At 41.7% G+C, this 26,389-nt stretch overlaps 1 protein-coding gene across 43 annotated transcripts in view; it reads right to left on the bottom strand.

The window, feature by feature from the left end:
• The window catches only part of MGAT4C (MGAT4 family member C), a 566,296-nt gene that overhangs the window by 10,050 nt on the left and 529,857 nt on the right, over positions 1 to 26,389 (bottom strand). For all 43 annotated transcript variants that reach the window (XM_039520682.1, XM_039520655.1, XM_039520654.1 and 40 more), the window contains one exon: positions 1,920 to 2,085. The gene's annotated coding sequence lies outside the window, so the exon portion shown is untranslated. The remainder of the gene's footprint in view (positions 1 to 1,919; positions 2,086 to 26,389) is intronic.

The following is a 26,389-nucleotide window of genomic DNA, read 5'->3' as shown; positions in this document are numbered from 1 at the left end:
TGTCCTCAGAAAGTAACACAAAAAGGGCAATGGTTGTAACACCAGTAATTTGTTTTCCAGTGAAATTTGGTGGAAAACAAATGGACTAGTATGATGAGTCTTTGATAGAAATCACAGAGTATAGTTTATTTTTCCCTCTAGCAGGAAAACATTGCATTCTAATCTGGCTTTCCTATGCCTTTAATTATTCATTTTGTATTAACAGCTGATAATATTTTGCAGGCTTGTTTGTTCGTTTTGGAGCAGGCCAATATTTTGAAGATGAAAAAAATGCACAAAGTATTTTTTTATAAACTGGAAATTTAGCTAAGAAAATGACATTGCAATTCCATCTTTATAGTTCATTGCGTGTTAATATCCTACCACATGCTGAGAAATATATCTATCTGTATCATACATAGTTTCATTTCCATGCCTGGGTAGCTTGCTTACTTTCGTTCTGTATGAAATGACAAAGAAATCAGTCACAAAAGGAATAATTCTCATGCTCTTGATCCAGGCCTAAAAACATTGCAAAAAAACGTGTGCAGTACGTGGGTTAGAGAATTCAAGGGAGGTTGGGGATAGTCCTAGGAATCTGGTGCAAAGTGATGAAGCAGTAAAGAAAGTGAGGTTTTGTTTCTGCATTTTTCTTTTTTAAGAAATGCTATATCTGTAGACGGAGTACAGGAGGTAAGCAAATCCTACCTGAATATGAAATGATACCACTACATTGTTGATTAAATGATTTTATTGCCCTGCCTACAATTGGCAACTAGAATGTGTACAGTGACATGGTCTCTGGGTTCCCTCAAACTGTTAGATGAAGATCCCCTAGCAATTTGAAGGGAAATGACAGAAGCTCCACCAAAATTTTGCCCTTTTTATTAATAGTAGGCAATGTCACAATAACATACATAAGGACTTTTTAAAAGTAGACGTCACTTATAGATATTGAGGGAGATACATTGTTCCTTTCCTCAAAATTGTTGTTTTTAAAGGGTGGGATGGGAATTAGAAATTCACAAATTCAGATATGAATAGATTTAAACGCAGGCTTTGTTCAGAATCTGGCAAGGGCTAGCCTGATTCTCAAAAGTTCAAGTATGTTTGAACACATGGATGTTAGAGATATCAGCAACTCTGGGGTCAAAATTTTAGATGGCGTAATGCACCTTCAAGCATTAAAGTGAAGTTTTCCTCTGAAAAATTATTGTACCAATGGCACCTTCTTACTCACTAGGTTACTCTGTGTGTGTGCTCAGAGTCATATTTGCTGACCTGAGTTACAGCACCAAACACTTCCTGCTTTACTTCACATAGCCCTGCGCAGCCAATCCTGCTATGAGCTGCAGATTCTGTTCCATATTGTGCATCACGGACATAATTATTTCCAGGCAGTCACCAATTAATTATTGTATCATTGGACTATCATAAATTGCAGACAATGGGGTTGCAGAAGTATAAGTGAAGGACTACAGAAACTTTATTAGTGGTGATGATGTGTAAGATGAGAAGCACTCAGCTTGTCTCAGAGCACAGGCTCAATTTGCAGGACAGGCTTTTAGACGAAAACCTCCATATTTTTACTGGGCACCTTTAATATGGAAATCATTATAACAAGGAACATAACTGTTTGCAAATAGTGTTCACAATAATTTGAAGGATAAAACGAAGTAAATTTTCAAGAATTTTGTTTGTATGTAAGAGCCAGCTGTAGATTCATACCAATTAAACAGACTGAAGAGAAGGATGCCACAGTTATGGCTTAACAAATTTATCATATACAATATGTTCTCCAGACAATGTGCTGACACTTGCTCTTAAAAACACTAGATGGCAGCATGTACACACATTTGCCATCACATCAGCCTGCTTTGTTATCTGTATTTCTCCCAATCAGCTTATTATTAATGCATTGCTTTGTTTAGCATACTTACAGTATGTGCTTTAAGGAAACATTCCCTGCATTTTCCCAGAACTTCTTTTTTGTTACAGTTCAATTTCCAGCTTCTAACACTGTATAGCGGAACACCGTGGAATTGAAATTTTTCAGAAGAAAACTTAATATTTGCTCCCAACGTATGTGAATTCAGTTAGCCTCCTCTGAAAAAAAGCAAAAACAGCGTTGGCTCTTTCCATAGTGACATAACAACAGGCTTTAAGATATTTAAACATAAATATTCACCATTACTAAGCCAAATAAGGCTGAAGCCCTGATTTTTAAGAGGGCCTGAACTCAGCATCCAATGCCACAACTGCTAGTTTGTATGTGTATTTTTTAGTACTATGTGTTTAGTTCTCTTATTTTCATATGTAACTAGATAGACAACTGAGCTATATAAATGCAACTGCTTTTGAAAATCAATCCTGAAGGATTTCGTGTTCATTAATAAATGCATTTGTGAATTTTATTTTTCTTTTCTATTCTAAAAATGACTTGTGCTTTCCTGATTCTTTTTCTCTAGTTTCCATATTCCTGATAAAGTTTACATCTGAATTTCTTCTTGATTTGTCAAAGTTTAGGCAGCATGAACAGGTTTCTTTTGACAATCTTAGTTCATTCTCTTGTCAGCTCTTTTGAGAAAAACAATCTCATGAAGTTACAATGATGGAAAAACTGCTCTTTATAGGATCTGTAACTCTGGGAAACATGTGCAATAATACAGAGGTCAAGATCGATTTTCACATTCCAATTCTGCACTTTCTCTTACACAATCAATATAGCACAGCACAAATTTAAGTATTACATGATAAAAAAAAAACACAATCTTTTAAGAAGAGTCTCTTTTTATGAGCCAAATCCTACTCCCACTGAAGTCAATGAAAATCTCAGGCCTTTTTGGACACCTCTCAGCAACTTGTGCTCCATGATTTCTAAGGCCTAATCTCAACCCCCAGCATCCCTCTGTGTGGACACGTTACAGACAGCTATGATCTAGCCTCAGCTAATCAATACAGCAAACATGCTATCCAAAGATGGTAAGTACAATGATGTAGCAGAGGTGTATGAACATAAGAACATAAGCATGCCATACTGGGTCAGACCAAAGGTCCATCCAGCCCAGCATCCTGTCTGCTGACAGTGGCCAATTCCAATGCCAGGTGCCCCAGAGGGAGTGAACCTAACAGGCAATGATCAAGTGATCTCTCTCCTGTCATTCATCTGCACCCTCTGACAAACAAAGGCTAGGGACACCATTCCTTACACATCCTGACTAGTACCCATTAATGAAATTAACCTCCATGAATTTATCTAGTTCTCTTTTAAACCCTGTTATAGTCCTAGCCTTCACAACCTCCTCAGGCAAGGGTTCCACAGGTTGATTGTGCGCTGTGTGAAGAAGAACTTCCTTTTATTTGTTTTAAACCTGCTGCCCATTAATTTCATTTGGTGGCCCCTAGTTCTTATATTATGGGAACAAGTAAATATTTTTTTCTTATTCACTTTCTCCACATCACTCATGATTTTATATACCTCTATCATATCCCCTCTTAGTCTCCTCTTTTCCAAGCTGAAAAGTCCTAGCCTCTTTAATCTCCTCATATGGGACCCGTTCCAAACCTCTAATCATTTTAGTTGCCCTACTCTGAACCTTTTCTAATGCCAGTATATCTTTTTTGAGATTAGGAGACCACATCTGTATGCAGTATTCAAGATGTGGGCATACCATGGATTTATATAAGGGCAATAAGATATTCTCCGTCTTATTCTCTATCCCTTTTTCAATGATTCCTAATATCCTGTTTGCTTTTTTGACTGCCGCTGCACACTGCATGGACGTCTTCAGAGAACTATCCACGATGACTCCAAGTTCTCTTTCCTGATTTGTTGTAGCTAAATTAGCCCCCATCATATTGTATGAACAGTTGGGGTTATTTTTTCCAATGTGCATTACTTTACATTTATCCACATTAAATTTCAATTGCCATGTTGTTGCCCAATCACTTACTTTTGTAAGATCTTTTTGAAGGTCTTCACAGTCTGCTTTGGTCTTAACTATCTTGAGCAGTTTAGTATCATCTGCAAACTTTGCCACCTCACTGTTTACCCCTTTCTCCAGATCATTTATGAATAAGTTGAATAGGATTTGTCCTAGGACTGACCCTAGGGGAACACCACTAATTACCCCTCTCCATTCTGAAAATTTACCATTTATGCCTACCCTTTGTTCCCTGTCTTTTAACCAGTTCTCAATCCATAAACGGATCTTCCCTCTTATCCCATGTCAACTTAATTTACATAAGAGCCTTTGGTGAGGGACCTTGTTAAAAGCTTTCTGGAAATCTAAGTACACTATGCCCACTGGATCCCCCTTGTCCACGTTTGCTGACCCCTTCCAAGAACTCTAGTAGACTAGCAAGACATGATTTCCCTTTACAGAAACCATGTTGACTTTTGCCCAACAATTTATGTTTTTCTATGTGTCTGACTTTTATTCTTTACTATTGTTTCAACTAATTTGGCTGGTACTGACGTTAGACTTACTGATCTGTAATTGCCGGGATCACCTCTAGAGCCCTTTTTAAATATTGGTGTTACATTAGCTATCTTCCAGTCATTGGGTATAGAAGCTGATTTAAAGGACAGGTTACAAATGATAGTTAACAGTTCCGCAATTTCACATTTGAGTTCTTTCAGAACTCTTGGGTAAATGCCATCTGGTCCTCGTGACTTGTTACTGTTAAGTTTATCAATTAATTCCAAAACATCCTCTAATGACACTTCAATCTGTGACAATTCCTCAGATTTGTCACCTACAAAGGATGGCTCAGGTTTGGGAATCTCCCTAACATCCTCAGCCGTGAAGACAGAAGCACAATTCATTTAGTTTCTCCACAATTACTTTATCGTCTTTAAGTGATCTTTTTGTATCTCGATCGTCCAGGGGCCCCACTGGTTGTTTAGCAGGTTTCCTGCTTCTGATGTACTTAAAAATATTTTGTTATTACCTTTTGAGTTTTTGGCTAGCTGTTCTTCAAACTACTTTTTGGCTTTTCTTATTACATTTTTACACTTAATTTGGCAGTTTATGCTCCTTTCTATTTACCGCACTAGGATTTGACTTCCACTTTTTAAAAGATGCCTTTTTATCTCTCACTGCTTTTTTTACATAGTTGTTAAGCCACAGTGGCTCCTTTTTAGGTTCTTTTACTGTGTTTTTTAATTTGGGGTATACATTTAAGTTGGGCCTCTATTATGGTGTCTTTGAAAAGTGTCCATGCAGCTTGCAGGGATTTCACTCTAGTCACTGTACCTTTTCATTTCTGTTTAACTAACCTCCTCATTTTTGCATAGTTCCCCTTTCTGAAATTAAATGCCAAAGTGTTGGGCTGTTGAGGTGTTCTTCCCACTACAGGAATGTTAAATGTTATTATTATATGGTCACTGTTATAGTTACCTCTTGAACCAGATCCTGTGCTCCACTCAAGACTAAATCGAGAATTGCCTCTTCCCTTGTGGGTTCCTGTACCAGATGCTCCAAGAAGCAGTCATTTAAAGTATCAAGAAAGTTTGTCTCTGCATTTCGTCCTGAGGTGACATGTTCCCAGTCAATATGGAGATAATTGAAATCCCCCACTATTACTGAGTTCTTTATTTTGATAGCCTCTCTAATCTCCCTTAGCATTTCATTGTCACTATGTGAGTATGTGTTTTGGTACCTGTGTTACACTGTTTGTGTATTTGAGTGCTACATCTCACAAACTCAAGAAAAGTTGCTTATTTGCAGAGGAACTGATGACTGTCAGAAATGACAACTGAATTATTATTGTATAATAATATTTCCAAATCAGCCATACGATTTTGCCTGTCACCACAAAGTCCCTGATTTTGGAAGTACAGTACAACCTATCCATTGGCATATTTACAATATCCGCAAAACCCAGAGATAACATACAAAAAAAGCATGGTTGGATTTTCAAACCCCTGGTGAACTTTATTACAATCCCTGATTTGAGTAAGGCTCTCTGAAGCAGAATCCCTACACGCCAGCCTTCTGATGCACTATTCTGCCATTGTGTAGCTGAGTTGCTTTGTTTGCATTTCTTAATGCTTGTCCAATTTGTTTTTCTGCTTTTCTTTTTGGAAGGCTGCACTTGAAGCCTCAAAGGCTGCGTTCAATCCTCTTTATGAAGTATATGATCCACACAGAACAAAAGATTCCAGAAAGAAACATCAAGCCAATATGTAAAGGATTTTTTTACATGGTTAATATTAAATTGTACATGAGAGTCTGCAACACTTGTGTTAGCATGTGTCATGTTTTTTTTTCCCATACAAGATGAAAAATAAGAACACCAATGTAATTGTATATATTTGCAGATATGGTTGGCAGTGAACTGGAAAATTGTAATGGATAGACTATTCCATGGGGCTTAGATAGACTTTCAACAAGATTCACTGTCTGTCTTACTGAAAGCTTGGAAGAACGTGTAAAATATTTGAAGCTGACAGGCATGAAGTTTGCTGGCACTGGCAGCAAGAAGTAAAACTGATGTTGGGGAAAGGAAGGTAGAGTGTGTTAGTTCAGATGAGACTAGCAAATCTAAGTGGGGGTGGGTTACATGGGATTAAGCAATCTCCTCTTTGTAGTGGGTGTTACTTCTATAGCACCACATGGGACAAAACATGTTGTTTTAAAAGTTTAATTTAGATACTGCACTGTACTGACAATTAAAGAAATGGTATGTGGGTGGGCAAAGACTTTATCATACTTGGTAGTGAAGGAAGAATAGGCAAAAAGAAGTGGTGTTGAAGAAGAGATTTGAATGTTGAGATGACTGGGAAAAAAGACAGACTGGGCAGAGTGAAGTATTCAAGGGGGAGTGTAGGAAGAAACAAGCTGAAGTGTAAGGAGGCACAGAACTGTATAGATATGCAAAGGTGAGGCCGAAGAGCTTAAATCATATAGGGCAAGGGGGGACAAAGTCAATGAAGGGATTCAAGGAGGGAGAAACAGAGTAGTGGGGAAAGGGTTATTTTAGCTCTAGAGTTGTAGACAGAATAGAGATTAAAAAATTAGGGATGCTGCAGAGAAGGTTACACTAATCAATGCAATAGATGACTAATGACTGAGAAAATGTATTGACTTAGAGGACAGAGTGCCACCTTAGGAATCAGAAATACCACTGGATATGTTTTACCAGCTGTGACAGAGGAAAGGAATGGGGTTTGGAACTATAATATAGAGGAGGAGCTGACAGGACTTGCCATAAGCCTGGATGTTGGGGTAAATGACAAAGGAATTTGACAGATTGTGAGCCTCAGAGATAAGGATAAGTTCAGCTATCAATTAGTGAAAAAGAAGGGAAAGAAAGTGAGGTGAGACATGCAGGGTGAGATATGTCAGGGCTTGTCTACACTTGATAGGCTACAGTGGCATAGCCGCAGCACTGCAGCTGTAGTGTTTCAGTGTGGACACCACCTATGTTGACAGGAGGGGTTCTCCCGTCAGCACAGATAATCTACCTTCCCGAGAGACAGTAGATGGGAGACTTAGGTCATTTTAACTACATCACTTCGCACCCCAACCAACATAGTTAAGCCAACCTGATTTTCTAGGGCAGACCAGGTAGACTCCTGGGGGGCTTCTGCATGACTGCGTGCCTGTACAACCGCGCCCCCACCCCCTGCAGAATTCCTGTGTTTCCCTGCAGAAAATGGAAGGGATGCAAAGGGAAGCTGCGTGGGGGACGGGACAACCATGGACACAGGTTTTGTGAGGGACTGCCCCCCTCCAAACAGAGGCAAGGCATGGGGGGCACATGGGTTATGTGCCACTGCCCCCCGCCCCCACAGGCTTCATCTGGGCTCCACTGATTCTGAAGCTGAACACCTCCTCCTGGGTCCTAGTGCCAGTCGTGCTCCTCTTCTGTGTGACGGGAGCATTCCTGTACAGTGAGTGACTGTGTTGGGTCTGGGTAAGGGGGTGTGGGGGAAGAGGCAGTGGGGAAGGAATTGGGTGGAACAGGGCAGGGGGAAAGGAATGTGAGAATGAGGGGAGGGGAATGGAGAAGAAAATGATATAGGGGAATTGCAGGGGGAAGCAGGAGCCCGGCATGCAGCCTCCCCTCGACACAGCTGAGACTGCCCCGTTAAGCAGCCCCACTGAACCCTCACCCTGAAAAGGCCTACCCTGCTACATCTGGACACCCCCGCTGAGCCCCCTCACCCAGACTCCCCCTTCCCAAGCCCCAACCACCTTCACTGGATCCCCTGCAGAGTCCCAATGCCCCTGCACCTGGAACTCCCCAACAAGTCCCTGTGCATCCAGATCTCCCACTGAGCCGCCCGCACCCAGATTGCCTCAAACACAAACCTCTCACCCCACACGTGGACCCCCCCACACACTAAGCCCCTCCACACTTGGATCCTGCTGGGTTGAGCCTGCCCATCCACACCTGGTGCACCTGGTGGAGAGGGACAGGGCCCTGGGGTATTTCTGGGGCAGGCCCAGCCCTTGCACTGTGTCAGGGTGAGGTGCAGCCTCACTGCTGAGTCCCTGTACTGGGGGAGGTGGGGGAATCAGGGTTATCTCCCACCTCACTGGAGCCAGTGGTCTGTGCTTCCCACTACCATGCTGGAGCCACATTTATTTATTGACAAATAAAATTTACAGAATTTTGCAGAATTTTAAAATATGGTACGCAGAATTTTTTAATTTTTGGTGCAGAATTTTAAACTTTTTGGCACAGAATTCCCTCAGAAGCAAAGTCTTACAGGCAGGCAGAGATTCAAGACTGGGGAGATAAGGAGAGGTCAAGGACAGAGATATTTGTGAGTCATCACCATAATAGTGGAAACAGAGAGTGAACTAGGAGGAATGAGTTTAGAGGAAGGAGAGGAGAGGAGGGGGAGGCAAATTGAACCCTGAGGTTAATGCGGGGTGGGAGGAAGGATGATTTACAGCCACCAAAGAGAAGCTAAAGGAATAGTTGAGAGAATGCGGCTAGCACAGGCGATGGATCCATAGGACTGTACTGAGGGCAGGAGAGACTGAGAAGTAAAAAAGTCTCCAGGACCTGATCTCCTCCTCTAACAAACTTTTAGAATTCTCATGCTTTTACCTTCACTGGAGCAAAAGAAGGGGAGCAATCTCCCAGGCACCTGTGGATTACATAGTGAAAAACTGAAAATCATTAATGGCCATACTGTGCCTTTTAGGCACAGTCCATAGTATGGGTGAAGCGGGGAGGAGGGGGTGAGGAGTTACACTAACGTTGGGGGACCCCAAGAAGCATTCTTTATGGGGAATAGCATAATCTCCCTCTGCATTTCCTACTCTTCTGGTTACATAAGATTACCAGGACAAGGAAAGTGTAGCCTTCTGGTCAGAGCAACCAAGGGCTGGACTCAGAGCTGGAGTCAGTAGTCCACAGCTGGTGCCAAGGGTCAAGCCAGAGGTCAGGAAATGGAGCAAGCAGAGTAGTAGGCCAGGAGGGTCTCAAAGCAGGGGCAGCATCCCGCTGCAGGCCAGCTGTCCTGATGAGGCTGCCTGGAGACAAACTGGGCTACATGCCTGCCCTGATTCCTGACCTCTGGCCAGTGATTGGGGGTCAGTGGTGCCATGGCCCTACTTCTTCTCTTCCCCATTTGAGTCCCGCCACCCTCCGAGCATCAGAGTAGGGAGGGAGCAGCCCATGTGATGCACAGGGCTGCAGTTCTGCCTAGGCCTTAACCTAAGTAGGGAAGTCTCCTCTCTGCTACTGCACAGCTTATTAGGGCCAGGCAGAATCTCATCCCTTAGTTTGTGGGCCCATTACACACTGCCTAAACTGATGAACTCACTTTTTACACAAATATTGTTTTTGTGAAAAGAATTTTAGACAAAAAGCAAGGTGTTCGTTTTTCAACGAGTAAAGTTTGGGGAGTTTAATGCCACATCCAGGTAATGCTGTATGCACACATGATGTCACTACACTGTACCTGATTCCTGAATTATCAGCTGTTAGCATGAAATTAATCAGAAAGCACTGTTAGTTGTCAGACAGGGCCAAAGAAATTGAGAACAATGTGGCAAATATTCCAAATATTTTAACTTTAAAGTAATATCTCATTTCTGCCATGCTTTCACTGTTGAACCCAAATCTAAAAATGTGCATTGTACCCAATTTATAAGCCAATTAAACTGGTGTGTCTGTAGCATCATAACTATTTTTGAAGAAGTGTAGAGCTGGTCAAAAAAAGGTGGGTTTTGTTTGTTTTTCTTCAAAGACAATTTCAGTTTTTCAGCAGAAATTAAAAAACCATAAAATCATAATGTGGAAATGCTGCCTTGGTGCCTCATGGAAGCTGGGGTTTGGGTACCACATTCATGTTCCCATTTGCCTCTATCGACTACAACTATGGTCAGACTACAATTTCCATGATGTACTTGGGTCTCCCTTCCTGGAGAGCAGAGGGATGTCCCTGGGAGTGGTGAATCATTGGAGATGCAGAGTAGCTGGGGAGCTAAACCCATAAAGGACAATGGGGACATCAAGCACTTCAGCAACATTTCTAAAGCAAAATATTACAGGTTTTGGCCAAAATATTTTACTTGCAGATATCTGAGTTTAACAAAGAAGTCAAACATTTCCACAGAAGGAAGTTACTGGAGAGTTTTGCCTGGGTCTATGCTCCTGGAGAGTTTTTGCCTTGGCTTGTTTTAAGCCATGAGGACACATTTTCAGCCTCATAACTATATAAATGACATTATGACCCGGGGTCGGCAACCTTTCAGAAGTGCTGTGCCGAATCTTCATTTATTCACTCTAATTTAAGGTTTCACGTGCCAGTAATACATATTAACATTTTTAGAAGGTCTCTTTCTATAAGTCTATAATATGTAACTAAACTATTGTTGTATGTAAAGTAAATAAGGCTTTTAAAATGTTTAAGAAGCTTCATTTAAAATTAAATTAAAATGCAGAGCCCCCCGGACTGGTGGCCAGGACCCGGGAAGTGTGAGTGCCACTGAAAACCAGCTTGCGTGCCGCCTTCGTGCCATAGGTTGCCTACCCCTGTTATAACCTATAACATTAGTATAACAACAATGCTCAGTGCATCATGAGCCTTCCAAAGACACCCAACATGACAAACTTTGCATTGGATACCACACAATCATATTATAAGGATGAACATGGGGGTGCAGGGTATTCCCCCGAAGTACAGAGCGTCACACAGCCCTACAATGTATATTATACTTTTCAGTCTGCAGTACACAAAAGGATTTCTACATGTAACAGATGGCTGACCTCTTATGTGCTGGAAGACATGCAGCTAGCCAACACAGAATGCTAAAGAGCACACCTGGGAGAGATCAGTTGATTTCTCTAAAAGGCCAACAGGAAGCTGTAGTGAGCTGGCAGGGATCTGGCAGTTCACAAAACCGAAGAAAGTGAGAAAGGCTCTTGTGGAAGCTGACACCACTAGGAAAATCAAAGTCAGTGCACTAGCATGTACTACATGTATTTCTTTATCCCACTAGCTATTGCATAAGGACAAAAACATCTTAGCATTTTCCAACCTGAAGTTTTCTAAGGGTTTGTTCCAAAGCCCATTGAAATCAATACACTTCCATTGACTTCACTTGGCTTTGTATCAGGACCTGAATATGAGGAAATGGAGTTTTCCTAATCTTTTAAGGAATCACCTCTACGGCACATGAAAGAGTGGATAGGGGATCCTGTTTTAATGGAAGGCTGTTACAGTGCCAGCTATGCTATGATACTGGAGGAGGTTGGTTAGTATGTTGCCTTTACAGGCAGGCACCCTATAATAGTTGATGCAAGGGCCCCTGGGTACCAAAATGCCCACTCCAATGGTGCATAGGGGAAGTGGGTAGGACCCAAGGATTGCTCTGGCCAGGGGTAACAAGAGCATTTATGGATTGTGGACTGAGACGCCTCATCTGGAAACATCTCCAGAGAGGGTTGGAAAAGCAGAGATAGAATCCTGCACAGAGATATCCAAGTCTGATGACATATTTTCTGCAGTGTCCAAAGGGGGACCCTCAATGTCAATACCAGGGCTTGTGTTGGTACTGCAGTCCAAGGAGGGGCAGGCAGTCAAGTTTATACTGGTGAATGGGAGACTGTGCTGGGGTGTAGTAGCACAGATGGAGACTTCTGCTCCGATAGGTGTGACAGTAATACAGAAAGTCCCTCTCAGTGCCCCTTTATGAGGGGAGACTCTGGTTCTTCTGAGACCCAGAGGTCATGTGAGAAGAATGTGGCTGGTACTGGGGAGCCCAGGGACTACTCCATCATAGCCTGGGAAAGCACTGGATATAGTACGGAGGTGTGGTTCATGCACTGTGTAGGAATGTGAGCTGAGGAGGACAGTGCCAGGGACTCAGCTGAGGTACTATTTGAATGGTTCTTGTGGCTGTGACCCAAGGAAGAAGGTATCACGGTTGATGCAGACTTCTGAGAGGAGTCCTTGCTTCTAGAGTCCTTCTTGCATCCTCTTCTAGTATCAACTTCTGAATCAATTGGTGTTTGCCAGACAACTCCTCATTAGTGAACTGAGGGGTTTCAAGATGGGTACTAGTGCATAGGTTCTAGGGCCCACATAAGACTCAACAGCAGGGCACAAGGTCTCCTTAAGTTCCAGTGTCTGGGGTGACTTCCTCAGCTTCCTGGAGTCTCTCTCCAAGGAAGGAGATTACTTGCTCTTAGAATGCTTTGATTCTGAAACAACCCCATGGTCTTTACTTGCTGAGATCAAAGGACCCACTGCAGCTGAGGCCAATGTACTGGGGTAGGGGCATGGGGACGGAAGAGGGGAATCTGGACCCACAGGTCTCAGCAAGCGCTCTATAAGAAAGAGCTTGTGAGATCTGCTATTAAAACCCCTATTGACCTTGCACATAGTCAGGATGTGAAACTCTCCTAGGCAGCTGGAATGCCCGTGGCTGATGGAGAAAGACCTGTGGCAGGACTGACAAGGCTTGAAGCCTGGACTCTTTGGCATAACCTGAGCTGGAAAGCTGTAGATAGACCAGCTTAAGACAAAAGGCCCTGGCTGGGGAAAAACTGTCTGAGGGGGTAAATCTCCTGAAAGCACAAGTATGTTTTGGAAATCAAACTAAACAAAACAAAAGGGGAGAAAATGAAACTAGAATAGGTAAAACTAAAAAAAACCCCAAACCCCAAAATAATCGCTACAAACACTGTGGACACCACTCTGAACCATCTTGAGCCCAGGGTAGCTGAAAAGGAGCAGGAGCAGTGGCAGGTTTGCGCCTGCACAGGAGATATCTTCACACAGGAGCATGAGGAGATGCTGTGGGCAGGCATGGACCCATGGACAATGGTAGTTAAAATCTCCAGCTGAGCACCCATCAGGACATACACTCAAAGTGCTAGCCCTTCAATAGCAAAGTCTCTTGAACAGCAAAGCTGCTTCCAGTTCTTTCTTCTTAAGAACTAAATAAATGCTTTGATCTGACATTCAGTGGGTCCCTGAACCCATGTTAGTGTGGGTTCCTGTACCCAAGTGGAGCCTGAGAGACTTCACTGGGACTCTGCATGAGTCTGTGCTAGCAAATCTGTCTGCAGCAGCAGAGCTCAAGATGGCAATTGTTTGATGTGCCTAATACATATTGTATTAATTCTGGTAAATATATCTTATTTCAAAAAAAGCCCATAGCAATATATTTTGTGTGTATGGCAGTATACTGAGTTCAATACATGAAGTATTGAGAAACTAAGCAACAGATTCAGCACTTTCTAAAGATTTTTTTTTCTTTTCATTTTATAGTTGTGTATTCATCAAAACTCACTGCCAACCGGTTTTCTTACAGGAATAAACTAATTTTTAAAACTGTGCATGGTAACTTAGTGCAAACTGCCAGTTCCCTGTACATCACTTTCTAAGGCTTTTTTTGGAATGAATTCCTTTATTGATCAGGAAGGTAGTGTCGGAGAGCTCAATGGGAAGTCTTAATGAAAAACTCATTTTAGAAAAAGATTAATAATAGGGCCAGTGAAAACCAATTTTCTCATGTTTAATCTCCTAATCTATTTTACATTATTTCCCAGGGGGACCCTGGACTTCACAGATACATGGCCCTGTGCAAATAATCAATTTGAAAGAATCCCATGAATCTAGTAGTTATTTTATGTCAATCTACCAGGTTTCTAAATAGATTTTTTTCACTCCTCTAAAACACATACAAACTATAACCAGTAATTAGAACACCAGCAATGCTGTTTGTAAAAGTAAGCAAAATGTTTTTTGGAATTTACCACATAGAAATTCACAAGTCATTATCCCAACAGCCTGCTACACATAAACTCTGTGGATTATTACATTTACAAATTATGTTAAACTAAAGTTAAGGACTTGACAAATTAAGAAAGGAGTGTCTAAATTACAGCCCACAGTATACGCCCAAATCATTTCCCCATGCCTAGGCATTAGAAATAAAACCCAAGATTCTGAACCTCTAACAACAGACATAATCTATGTCAGTGGTTTATACTAGCAAGACTATACCTTACAAGAGAACTCTACTGATTTTGTTTAAAAGTCATTTTTTTTACTTAAGATGATGTAAATTATTGATTTGAAATCAGTCTTTCATTCTTTGCACTTCAGTCTCTTTACCATAATAATTCAGCTCACAACAGGATCACTATGACATTGTTACCAAGTCTGTTGATTGTAAGTGAAACTGCTATCTCGGTTTTAGTGAACTGACAGAAGGGCAGAGTGCCATCTACAAATGTAACACACAAAAAGAAAGGAAGCTTGGTCATGGTCATATGGTCATGAATCATAAAGCAGGAAGTCAGAATAGATGATAATTTGTATCACCTATTGTGTTGGCATTTACAATAACAATGATATGCTATTTTGAGCAAAAACAAATCCTAGAGCAAGGTAAAGGTCCCAAACCAGTGGTGGGCAACCTGCGGCCCGAGGCCACTGGCAGCTGTGGGAGGCCATGCCTGCTGACGGTCAATGTCAGCAAAATGTCTCATGGCCTGCAATCAGATTACCTTGATGGGCTGTAGGTTGCCCACCACTGCTCTAGGCTGAGGATTTAGTCTGCAATTTCTCTGCAATTCACTGTGTTTATCCCAGCATGTGTGTGTGCCTGCTAGGCATACCAGGTGTCACCACATGGGAACCTGGTAGGACTGTACATAAGCTTGTCAGTTCTTTGTTCCAGAGTGTGTTTCTACAGAGTCAGCTCAGGCTGAGTCTTTGTACAGGGCTCTGTTCTTTGTCCACTGGCCCTCCTGAACCTGACCAAAACCAGTACATGCAGCTTGGGAGTGCTACTTCTACAGACTTGTTTACGTGACTGAATCCCTCCTCCACTCATGATTCCAGGTTCCAAAGGAAACCCGCCCAGTGAACCAGATACATACACTACTTATTGATAATATAGTCCTTTGAGATTTTTCTGTAACTCCCCTGAATGGATGATGAGGGTACAAACCAAAAGCTTCCTAGTGCACATTAATGTAAACCTCTTCAAACGGGATTACATTGATGCTTAGTAGGAACCTTTTAGTTTGTGCCGGCAGCATCCACATGGAGGAGTTACAGCGCAGCACTTTGGTAAGCACTTCTGTTCACACCCATGTAGTCTGAACTGGGCCAGCGTAGACAAGTCCTTAGTAAGAATATAGATACATGAGCACTGAATTCCCTGGAGGCCTGCAACATCTTTAATCTTTCCAGGTCACTTTGCAGCTTTGTTTTGGATCACAGCTGAATTAACACCAAAGAAACATCCAACAAAGACATGAAGCAGTCATGTATTGTGCAGAGTGTTTTCTTTGTTCATTTTGAATTTTAGTTGCTCAAAAAGGCTCCTGAAAATGTTTAGAGAGGCTTGGACTGGTCTGCAACTAGCAGGAAGTCACTTTTTAAAACTTGATAGATGCTTCACCGGTGTGACAGAAGCAGACGTGCGCCACAGTCTACCAGTGTGCACAATAAATCACAATTTGACAACCACTGTGATCAGTACAAGTAACAAAGGGTTGTATTGGATGCACTGAAAAAGGAGATATTAAAATTATGCCATGTCCTTCAGGAGTCTTAGGGTATGTCTACACTTAACACACTACAGTAGTGGTCCTGTGGCGCTTCAGTGAAGACGGTACTTATGCCTACAGGAGGGCTTCTCCTGTCGGTGTAGGTGCTCCACCTCTCCAAGCTAGCTTGACCTAGCGCTGTCCACACTGAGGTTTAGGTTTCTTTCACTGTGTCACCCAGGGGTGTGGATTTTTCATACCCCTGAGCAATACAGTGAAAGTGACCTAAGGCCTGGTGTATATCAGGAGATAGGCAACTTGAGGGAGATTTTTACTTGGTAAAATGCAGATAGGCTTTCCAATTCTCCACTGCCTTGTACCTTGTGTAATCCTTTACAAGTGTTCCAAATGGGTATAAATGCAACGAATGGTAGCATTTCACACTCACGTTGCACAGGACTGCACAGGGTGGTAGGCAGTGGAGAATCAGACCCAAAACGTAGAAAATAGGTGCAGAAAAGTTGATGTGTTTTGCAAAGATGAATCCTTCTCAGACAGGAAGAGTTTCAATACAGCATTGTCTTGTATAAGCATCAGTTGTGTAAGTATGCTTGGGCCTTTGTACAAAACAGTCTTCTCTTGCTTTGTCTCATGATTTTACAACATAGTCGGGAGTCTGTCCAATCTGCCAATTGAGAAACTTTAGAGATAGCTGAGATTCCAACAATAAACTCATTATTTATCAGATTTTTGTGTGCTACTGCTAAACATATAGATCAAAAGAGAAACTTGGAATCCAGAGTGTTCTAGGGGCGCAAGAAATCCTAAGAATCAGACCTGAGTTATTCCTCATATAACTCACAAATGATGGAATAGTAAAATTGTTTAACTGGGCCTTAAAATTCTGTTGGATATTTTTATATAATACCATCGAAGAGAGAATGATCAACCTATGCCATTCTTTGTGGATGACACACACACTAGTGAATATACAATATACAAAAGGTACTCAAATATTCCTTTGATTTGAGATGAAGGCTCCATGGAGTTCCAAAAGAGGATGAAAAGAATTGGAATAGTTATGGTCTATGCAGAAAGTCAACAGTTCAAAATAGAAAGAGCTATTAGGTTTGATAGAGAAAGTGTGATATTAACATTTGATAAAGATCCTGATTCAGCAAGGTACTTAAGTATGTGTCTTACTTTAAGCACATGAGTAAGTACCCCAATTGACTTCAGTGAAACTACTCAAGTGCTTAAAGTTAGACCTGTGCTTAAATATCATACTGTGTTGAGGTTAATATGAAACGAGTTAGGATCTGAATCCACAATTGTGACATCAATTTACAAAGAATCACCTTCTGGTTTTTGTAATATGAGGTTTGGCGGTGGAGAAAGGGAAAGAATTGGGACCAAGAAATGCAATGTTCTTCTGAACACTGCAGAACTACCAGGAAATGCTATGTTCTTCTGAACACTGCAGAACTATTTGAATAGAATATGTTCAAAGAGACTACCAAAACAAAGGAAGTTTTGGTGGTACTAAAAAAAGAAACTGCTTTCACACTACCATTCTGTTTAAGAGCCAAAGGTCTTTGCTGCTTTTTCGTTTTTTCATCTACTGATCTGCATCTGACTTCAGAACACACACACAAGTGAACAGCAGGGAAAAGCAGATCCACCACTGGTAAGGATGGGCTGCAGAAACCAAGCCAGATTCACTCTTGAGATCTAGCCCCTTTGTGCCACTCAGGAAGTATGAAGGGGTTGGAAAATGGTTGCAAATAGCCAGCAGAGAATTCCAGGTCAGAGAGGAACTCCCAAATCATGCAAATGTGTCCTGGCCCATGAGCCAGCTGCCCTTCCTTTGAGGCATGGGAGGAGGTAGATGTTGTATGCAGTGAGCGATGGGGAGTGGGTGTCGCATATTGATGGGAGTGGAGGGGGGATTTGAACTGGAGATTGTGCATGCCACTTCCACTGGTATAGGGTCTATTGTAGCCTTATGTCAATGACACAATTTACAGCTGTCCAGCAGCAGCTCTAAGTCAAACTGGAGGCAGCTAGGACCCTCAGAACCAGGGGTCTGGAACCAGATCCTTGATTCCCCACATCCCCATTTTCCAGCTTGTGCCAAGCCCGTCATGTTCACTTAACAACATGAATATATTCCAAGTACTGATATTTAGTATTTAATACAGTCCTTAAATATATCAGCACAGATGCTGCTTGGTCCATATTATTATAGTTCATGCTCAGTACTTATGCAAAATCAGCTGCTGTGACGTGCCTGTGTGTCTGATGGGAGGACTGAGCCCTCAGAGAATTCTGAATGTATTAGAAAGAACAAGACTTTTTGTGCATAACCAACTCAAGCTCTAAAAGGATTAATTGCACATAAGGATACATTTTCTCTCATGTAAATGAGAAATTCCACTTTCACCTAACATTATTTTATAATCCAAAATATGAGACACTAGACATCCTTCATGCCTGGAAATCCTCATATAGACTCAGTTCATTTCAGAGATGAATTGAAACTATGAAAAAAATTTTTTTTCATAAAATAGGGCAGATTGTGATCTAAGGAGAGTAATTGGGATCATAATCTAGCCCAATATGATTTGTGGATGAAGAGAAGTCTTTTATATGTATACTTTCTGATATGGAGGTCAGTTTAAGAACCTTTTGATGGTAAACATTTTCTAACAAACTGCGGAGTAAGGGTAAATTAACCATTGATGTGTCTTACAAGGATTGCAAGGATTTGGGAGGATTTTAGCTACTGTAGTAGCTACCCAATTTTGAAAACAAATTTAACTTGCAAATGTGCCATTTCCTCTGCCACGCTCCTGATGAATTACAGTAGCTTGTGTCAAGGCTAAATCCCCACTCTGTCACTTTGAGTACAGAAGGTGGGGCCCCGCAAGGATTATAAAAATTAATACTGGCCACTCCAGGCTTTTATTAAACTCCCAAGGTTACAGCTTCTCTCTGACCTTGGCTTGGTAAATGCTGCCGCCACCAAAATGCAAAAAACAAACAAAACAAAAAAGTACCTTGGACCCAGGAAGGGACACTTGGGAATTCCTCCCTCTGGGATACCCTCAAGCCCTTTCACCTACCCCTTCCCCTTCCAGGGGGAAGAGCTGAGAACCAAAACAAAGAAAATTAGCTACCAGCTAATCAAACAGCATAGGCACAAACCTCTTAGGACACCAAAATCCAATCTTGTTCTTAAAAAAGGTGAATTATATTAAAAACAAAAAGGAAGAAAATACATCTGGAATTTAGGCTTTTGCTAGTTTTTAAAAGAGCAATTCCAAAAATTAAGCACCAAAAATAGCTTTCTTGGGGGTTCAGTTTAAAGGTTACAAACAAACAAAAGCATCAGGGATTGGCACAGAGGAGATCCACAAGCCAAATAAAGAAATAAACCTGATTGCATCTAGCTAAACATTCCTAATTTACTTACATATTTGGGGGGTTTCAAATAAGTGATGAATTTTCATACCTGGTTCAAGCCTTACACAGCATTCCTGCTTATAGCATTGCTGCTCCGTGTTTCCTCCAGCCCAGAGAACAGACAGACAAAGGGAAAGTTTCTTTCCCAATTTTAAAAAGTTCTACCTTCCTATTGGCACTTTAGTCAGGTGTCCACTCCTTTTCTTTTATCTGTGCGCTTGTTAACCCTTTACAGGTAAAGCTACCAGCGAACAGACACTGAGAGGGATTTTATAGCTAACTGGCTGGCTGGGTGTCCGCAAGGGAGCTACCCACCCCCTTCAATTATCACAGCTTGTTTTAAAAGAAAATGGTACAGTACCTCACCGTTTAAAAACTGTTTGCATGGAAGAACAGATGTAATGAAAGAGATTTTTGTTCCATTTTTGCTCTACTTTAAATCTTACATCTTAGATTTCATATAAAAACTGTAGTCAGATCATTTAGTGGGGATTAGTCAGATGATTACACCCTGTTTCAAACAGATAACATTTGTGATCTAAACAAATTCCAACACCAAATGACAGATTATTGCTTTGGTAAGATGACAGTTTCCACAATAAAACATTTCCCATATATACTGTACTATTATTTTTCAGGCTTGGCTGTGCATTCTGGGCCTGATCTAAACCCACTGAGGGTTTTTTTATTGACATCAGTATATGCTAGACCAGTCCCTCTGTTTACTAGCAATTGGCATTTATTTGCTGTGTAGTGGCCAGGTTTATTTCTACTTTACCAGGGCCTTTTACAACAACTCAGTTAGAAATTATTGCACAATAGGATGATCAGTTTCTATTGCAGGGATCATCAATCTTTGGCACTCAGCCCATCAGGGAAATCCGCTGGTGGGCTGAGATGGTTTGTTTACTTGCAGCCTCCGCAGGTTCAGCCGATCACAGCTCCCACTAGCCGTGGTTCGCTGTCCCAGGCCAATAGGGGCTGCGGGAAGTGGCCTGGGCTGAAGGATGTGCTGGCCGCAACTTCCTGCAGCCCCCATTGGCCTGAAATGGTGAACCATGGCCAGTGGGAGCTGCGGACGGCCGAACCTGTGGACGCTGCAGGTAAACAAACCGTCTTGGCCCGCCCGCGGATTTCCCTGATGGGCCGCATGCCAAAGATTGCTGATCCCTGGTATAGAATTTGTAAAGGCTTATTTCTTAATCAAATAAAGCTTTGCTGATGTGTTTGGGGGGTTATTTACTTATTTATTTGTTTTGCAAAAGTTTCATTTTGAAGTTTTTACACAAACTTATGAAAATCAAGCCTTACGTCCATCAAAATAACTCCACACCATGTTCTGATTGCTGCTGACTGCCTATGTAGTAAAATGCTGAAACTGTTTCCTGCCTTCTGACCTGCAGAAGATGAGTGCGTTGAGGAGCTGAGAGTGTGTGCAGTGGTGAGAACAAGTTTGGAAGGTTATCACCATACAAGCTGTTCCGGAGTTGTTCTAAACACAGCACCCACCACCACCACCATCAGTGGTACTCCAAAGCTGGTCTTGTCCATTGCTAAAATCTCAGATAACTGTAGAAGTTTCAAGAATTCTTAAAAAGAACAATACAAACAAACTCTATTGTGTTTGTGAATGGATTGAAAGAAAAAGCATGCATCTTTTTACTTTTGTTAGTTCCAAAAACACATCTCTTTTTCCTCTTGACCACAATGAGACACACAAAGGTGGTTGCCTGCCCCACTGCCATCTTCAAGCAAACTGATCAAAACCTGAAAACCCACAGGCAAATCCAAGAAGTTAATGAAATGTTGCAGTTTCACACTGAGTTTTGCCTGCAAAACTTTGAGGTTGAACAAGCACAAAACTCAAGGGAATGCAAAAACAGCACATGTCCATTCATTGGAACTTGTGTGAACCAAACCCAGCAAAGCTAGAATGTGATCAATATTCCATTCCACAAAATAAACAAACAGGCGTTTGAAAATAGACTATCCATGGCTGATTGTACAGACTTTTCTATTTTCAGGGGGTGAGTGTCATATTTTTAGATGTTCTTTCCAAACCACTCTCTATGAATGAATTGCCATACTCCAAGTATCCCAGAGGAATCTATGTTGGTGTGGTAGAGGTGGAAGTGGCGGTGTCTTGAGCCAATATGCGTATAGAAGCCAAGAAGAAGCATGATGCCTCCAGGGCACAGCAGAAAGCACATTTAGCATCATCCACACTGCACTGATATAGGACACACGTAGCATTTGCTACTCCCATCATAGCCCAGAAGGCCACAGCCATGACTCCACCAACACCAACATGTCTCCTTGGTGCAGTACTGACTGACAGCAGTGCTGATGGTCACTATTTGCACACAAGAAGTGCTAGGATTCAAATTTTGGTTGATTAATATACTGTAATGCTAGTGTTGAGGAGATGGAGATAAGGGAGCACAAGAAGTCCCACTACTGCAGCACAATGAGGCAACAATTGGGAGGTTTAGGTTGGACATTAGGAAAAAGTTCCTAACTGTCAGGGTGGTTAAACACTGGAATAAATTGCCTAGGGAGGTTCTGGAATCTCCATCTCTGGAGATATTTAACAGTAGGTTAGACAAATGTCTATCAGGGATGGTCTAGACAGTATTTGGTCCTGCCATGAGGGCAGGGGACTGGACTTGATGACCTCTCGAGGTCCCTTCCAGCCTTAGAATCTATGAACCACAATTTGGCTCACACAGTCTATATAAAATACATACTGGCCACACTGGAGTTTGGGCACATAAATGAAAAAAGTATATAGGATGAAAAAACAAATTAACAATAAAGGGCTTTATTGCCTGAAATTGGAAGTTGAAACAGGTCTTGAGAGTTGTTCTATTTTTTCCTTCATGCTTCCTGATTTTATGAGTTTTCTTGTTGTAGACAGTGACTAGTGTGACAGAGATATAACACCCTCCCCCCGTTCTATTTCCAGTACTCAATGTTTGCTTGAAGCAGATGCAGTCGCTGTTTGTGTGTTCATTTTGTAAGTAGTAAGCATTCTGCTTTCGATTTTTGCTTGCAGTTTTTTATTTGTTTTTGTGCAGTGAGAGTTTGGAGACAATGCATCTTCAAGTGCCTAAGAAATGGTCTAAGGAAAAGAAGTGTGCTCTGCAGGTGATGCTTCCTGTTCTAGCGTCCAGATCAATGTCTTTGCCCTGGTTTCTCCTGAAGAACTAAACTAAAGCAAAAGTCATGATTGTAGTTTTTGTGGGCACAGTGCCTTCCAAACTTACAGAGGGTGATTATTGATTGGTCGGGACAGATTTAAGGCTTTGTTTCTTGGAACGTACGTCTGTATGGGGGGGTTGCCATTTTTTAATACCACTGACTGGATAGGTACTTACTGTCCATTCATGAGACTATGACATACAAATATGTACTACTTCATGGGACACTTTCTAAAGCATTTGGACTGCAATTAGTTATCAGCCCAGTGGTCTTCTGTACTATCACTGTCTAGGTGTGTGATTCTCATTAACACTAATGTGAGCTATCCACGTGCATCAACGGGAGAAGAAGTCTTCTTGTGATTAATTTTACATATGTTAATATAATATTTTGAAGTGCTCCATGAGAGAGAATGTAGTTTGTCCCCTAAAGGCATTAGAGTACATTCTGGAAAGTTTATGTTGCAATAAGCAGAATAAGCAGGTTATTTTTCATTGGCATGTTGAAAGAAAGACAGCTGACTAAAAATATGTGACAAGATTGTGCATGATCTGTACTTTTGTGTTCACATGATATTTCAAATGATTTGATCTTGTTGCCTGTGTTGGATTATCTGAGGCATATCATGTACTGTAACACTGTCCCATAATGTGCAGAAATATAATGTGACTGAGACCGCAAGCCTCTTGGCTGACACACTGGCATTGAACCCTGAGACCTCCAGAGCTAAAAGCATAAACAGCTGCAGTCTGAGCTAAAGAGCCACACCTCTGTAACCAGAGGCTGTAGCAAAGCACATCCTCTGTAGATTGACATAGATGGGAATCCATAATACACCCCGCCCCCCATGGATTACACAACGATTTGTGAAGAAATCCTAAGAAATACCAAATATTTTAAAAGCTATATTCTTCTACTTCATAGTGATCTGTAACTTGGTACATCCACAGCTTTTTTTTTTTTTTTTTTGGAGGGGATGGGGGAGAAAAGGGGGCAATGGGGAAGGGTGAGAGAGGAAGGTTGGTGGAAAAGGCAATTAAATGAGATACAGTAATAGTAATGTTGCCAGCAATATTATTGACTTCAATATTGTAAACTATTCTGATGGTTACTGCCATTGTGAATTCTGATTGCCTGATTAAGACAACAGACAACATAACCCATTGGTTATAGATATAATTATACCTGAGACAGGTAGTAGGGCAACAAGAAAAGTGTAATTCATCAGATTCTGAGATGTCTCAAAATGTTGACATCTAGAACACCATATATTCCAGATTATATTACTGTGACTATAAAAATGGAGCCATCAATATTTTTATTTTGCTGAACTATCCAAAGGAAAAAAATGATTCAAAGGTAATGCACTTTAATCAAGTCTCTCGTATTTAAAGGTTAGGCATAAAGTGGGCCTTACAGTACCTATAAAGACTAGGGATCAGAAATATATTCAAAATGCTTCTGCCCACAAATTGTGAAAAATAATCTCTCCAATGACTCTTTATAATAATATAATAAGCATATAATAAAAAAAGATTCCTTCAAAAAAGGAATCACTTTCACTGAAACAAATAACTTGTCTTGGAATATAACTGGGTTGCTAGTAACAGAAGGCTAAACGACAAATGGAGATGTAAAGATTTAAGATGAATGACAAAGAATTAGCACAGTAAATATTTTGATAACATGTTTTTAATGCATTCATAAAGGTCTCAGTTATATACTGTGGCAGAGCTCTGACCTTGCTCCCGTGGGTCCTGCGCTTCTAGGCGGTTTATGCTAGCCTCAGTGGCTCACTGTGACCCTCCACGTAGCCCTTCTCTCTCTAGGGCCAGGGTCACAGTCTACTGAGCCCTTTTCATCATAGGCCAGCAAGGAGGTTGGTGAGAGAACTCCCACGGTCTCTGTTGTCCCTGGGAGCTTATTTCAGAACAGTTTAGCCTCCTGTCCTGACAGGTACCTGACTTCCCCTCCCAGGAGATGTTCCTGTAGTGATGGGTTGGGGGGAACCAGGGCCTGCCCTCTATTCCGGGTTCTGGCCCAGGGACCCTAATGGTAGCAGCTGTTGGCAACCAACCTTTCACTGCCAGAGTTGCTACATTTCCCTGGGCCACTTCCCCACAGCTCTCCTGCTTCTCCCTTCTTCACCCTTACCTTAGGGCTCCCTTAATGATGGTTTGGGGGTGTCTTCAGTAACCAGCCCTTCAGCCGCACTTCCTCTCCTCTGGCTCCCTGGCTCTCCCCTGCCTGACTGGAGTCCTTTTAATAGTATCAGCAGGGCCTTAATTAGAGTCAGGTGGTCACATTAACTTAATGGTCTCACCTGACTCTTTGCAGGTTAATTAGAGTCAGGTGTTCTCATTAGCCTGGAGCAGCCCCTGCTCTGGTTAGTCAGGGAACAGAAAACTGTTAATCCAGTGGCCAGTATATCTGCCTTCTGCTATTCTGCTGTACCCAACTGGCCTGGGTCTATCACAATACATAAAACTTTTTTTCTGCAAAATAGGAAGTTAAATTCAAAATCTATGGGCCACGTCCTCTGTTGGTGTCCGTGTAGCCCCACTGACGTCAACAGAACACCACTTTACTCCAGTGGAGGATCTTCATCTGTATAATCACATTTAACAAACATAGTAGTAGTTTGTCTTAGATACATGTACATACATATACATGTAACAACATATGCACTTTAGTAAAGACTGCAGGATAATACATTTGAGCAGACAGCCAACATTAAGATATTATATCTAGTTATAAGAACTTTCGCAGATACAGAGCTGGCCTTAGCATCGATGTTCAGCTCTGTTAAACATTTCCCCTCCTCCCCACCCAAATGGAACCGATTCTTGTGCAGTATGATTACTCCTGTGTGAACAGGGCTGGTTTAAGTAATTTCTGGGATGGTCAGCACCGTTATTCTTTGGGATATTACCTATGTCGCTCCACAACCAATTGGCAGATTTAGATTGATGTACAACTGGAGCAAGAGTTGTGAAACAGGCCCATAATAGTTAGGTCCCACCAGTTTCCTGTGGAAGCAGAACCCAACAGCCTGTTCCTTGCACTGGTTTACACCAGTTTGTTTTTCAAGACTATGGTGCTGATGCAGCATAGCAATTGAGCACATGCTTAACTTAAGCATGTGAGTAGCTACACTGGCTTCAAATAAGTTACTTCCATCTTAACCTCAAGTGTGTGTTTAAGTGTTATGGTGGGTTAGAGCCTATATTCACAAAAAAGAAGGTCTGGAAAATGTTGTTTTTTTAATGAATGATGGTCCTCCTGTGCATTTCTAGTCACTCTAAAATGAGAGCCCATTGCTGATGGTTTCACTGGACCCAAAGGTCAGCTCTGACATATGCACCTTGCACACTTAGTTTGCTGTTTTCAGACCAAAACCCTTCTTTCCCAAACCTGGCAAAGGCCCTGGTCTTCAATGAGGACTACTGCCAATGCCAATTTCAGCTTTCCAACTTCATCTGCTTTTGCTATAATACTGTCAAAAACAAATGGCCAGAATTGTTCACCCTTGCTGAACTGAAATATAGCCTTGTGTGGCCCCACCAGTGAAATCCCATTTGGAGGAAAAGCAGCTTCCCATCAGAACCCTCTGGGAAGAAAGGGACCAGAATGCTCTGGGGAAGTAAGACTGAACATTAAAGGAGCTCTGTTAACCTGCTAGGTTCTGTGGATTAGTCAACATTGCCACATCATTGCAGACTGCTGATAGGTCTTTCAGGAGCAGTATTTTCATTAATGAGAG

Source organism: Mauremys reevesii, linkage group 1 (assembly GCF_016161935.1).
Source record: "Mauremys reevesii isolate NIE-2019 linkage group 1, ASM1616193v1, whole genome shotgun sequence".
Lineage (NCBI taxonomy): Eukaryota > Metazoa > Chordata > Testudines > Geoemydidae > Mauremys > Mauremys reevesii.
This window is presented reverse-complemented; position numbering and strand designations above follow the sequence as displayed.